Consider the following 1,989-nt stretch of genomic DNA (forward strand, 5'->3'; position numbering starts at 1 on the left):
AAATCTCATACCATTTTTTATTTTCTTGAAAACGAAAAAAGAAAATTTGGTGGCATATGTGTCATCCGACCCCCTGCATTTCTGACCCCTCTGACCCCTGCTGGGATTATTGACATCTCGACTCGACTGACCGACGGCTCGTCTTTCTTATTTGGCTGTTCGATTTTGATTATGGCCATGGGGGAAAATTTCTCGTGTTTGTGGTCCATTCCCCCTCGGCTCTGTTGTCGGGGTGCCCCTGGTCTGGTGCCCCCCGCCAGCCCCGCCGCCCCCCGCGCCGAGCGCGCTGCTGGGTGGTGGTGGAGAGCGGGGAGGAGAAGGGGAGGGGCGGGGCGGGGAGGTGAGCTGACCGCTGTGTCTCCTCATATATAGCGGGTGCCGCCTGGCTCGGCCTGGCACAGTCGTCTGACGGCAAGCGGGCAGTTCGTTTCGTTGCATCTCTGTCAAGTTCAAATTCCCACGGTGAGTGATGTGCGGGACGGTTCACGCTCTCCCTCGCACTCGGCTGTGACCCTCGTATCGCGTCTCGTGTATTCACCTGGACGGTGCTTGTCATTCTCCTGGTCTTCAAATCGCAGCGTGGACCTCCCCCCTTCCGCGTATCTCGTTTGCTTGGTAGCCGTTGTCAGTGAGTCATCGCCGACAGGTGCTCGGGCAGGTGTCTGTTTGGGAGCTCGTCCGCGACCTCTGAGGTCGTGTCGTCCCCGCGGGCTGTGTGTGATGACAGCTGTTGGACCCGCTTTAACTCGCCCCGCCCGCCTTTGCTACCTTTGCTGCATCGGTCCGGCTCGCGAAAGTGAAACCGGAATGGCGCAAGGCGGATGCAACTGGCGATGCTGTCGTCTTGCTGGTTGTGACTCCGCGTCGTCGCGTCGTCGGCCTGGTGACGTGCCCCGGCCCTCGTGCTCCGTGTGATGAAATATGCATTCCTCGTCAGGTGTGGTGTGTAAAGTGGGGGAGGGGGGCGTTGTTGTGTCGTCGGTCGGTAGGAAGTATGTAGAGTAGTGTTCGGGCTGGCCGGCGGCGGCGCGTCGGGAGCTAGCTTTGACCTTGGCTCCCGTCCCCGGGGGGACAAGGGCGCTGAGCCGCGGCGCTAAGAGCGCGTTGGCCCGCTCCCCACAGCGCGGGGCGCGGGCGCGCGGCCGGACCCGCCGGGTAGGGTTCGAATCAGCTGAGAGGGCCAACTTTTGACCCCTTGAGGCCGCGCCACGCCACGCCGCGCTAGGTCCCCTTGGCGCGGCTCTCCTCTCTCGCCTTGGCCCTGTGGGTTGGTTATTCGTGCGCACACACCAGAGCGGATTCAGATTGGAGGACGGGCCCCCGGCTGCGGTTGCTTTTTATTATTTCTTTTTTTCCCGCCGAGGCCAAGTGCACGCGAGTAGCGCCCTGTCGTCCCCGTGCCACCCTGTTTGCGTAAGGAAAGTGAGTGGCGATATACGTCTTTATCTCCCATACAGTAGTGTGCCAAGTTCAAGGCCCGCGCCGCCGCTGCCCCCTGGACTGGTGATGCCACACGCCCCCTCTGCCTGACCTGCCCCATGGGTGGGCCCGGGCCCGCGGGTGGGCTCCCGTACACAGCGTGCTCAGATACCGCGGACTTTGGCGGATAGCGCCCACGGGCCGCGTTCCGCGCCGCCCCAGCTGGTCCACGCGATGTCCCGCCTCTGTTGCCCTAACGTGTTTGGTCCAGCAGTAAAGCGATCTGTTTGTGGTGTGTGGTGTGGGTGTTGTTATCGCTGGCCGGCTGATAAGTCGTCTAGACCGCCCCCGCCGCCCCCTCCGGCCGTCGTCGCTTTTGGTTTTGGTCCGAATGGACTCAAACATGTTTATGAGCTCGGCTGATAAGTGCGGGGGCGGGGCAGGTCCGCCTGACGTCTGGACTGTTATTTCGGGATCGGACGTCCAATTATATCGCCGAGTGCAGGCGATTGCGCCCCCCTGAATCCTACTTTCGTCATTCTTGTCGGGGCGCGGATGGAGAAGGGAGGG

The 1,989-nt window shown here is 61.9% G+C and overlaps 1 protein-coding gene across 1 annotated transcript in view; it reads left to right on the forward strand.

Annotated features, from left to right (window-relative positions):
• The first annotated feature begins 307 nt into the window (after positions 1-307).
• The window catches only part of LOC113208513 (fructose-bisphosphate aldolase), a 4,806-nt gene continuing 3,124 nt past the window's right edge, over positions 308-1,989 (forward strand). Inside the window, exon 1 of the transcript XR_008012270.1 lies at positions 308-462. The gene's annotated coding sequence lies outside the window, so the exon portion shown is untranslated. The remainder of the gene's footprint in view (positions 463-1,989) is intronic.

Source organism: Frankliniella occidentalis, unplaced genomic scaffold (genome assembly GCF_000697945.3).
Source record: "Frankliniella occidentalis isolate FOCC.00 unplaced genomic scaffold, Focc_3.1 Scaffold1995, whole genome shotgun sequence".
Taxonomy (NCBI): Eukaryota; Metazoa; Arthropoda; class Insecta; order Thysanoptera; family Thripidae; genus Frankliniella; species Frankliniella occidentalis.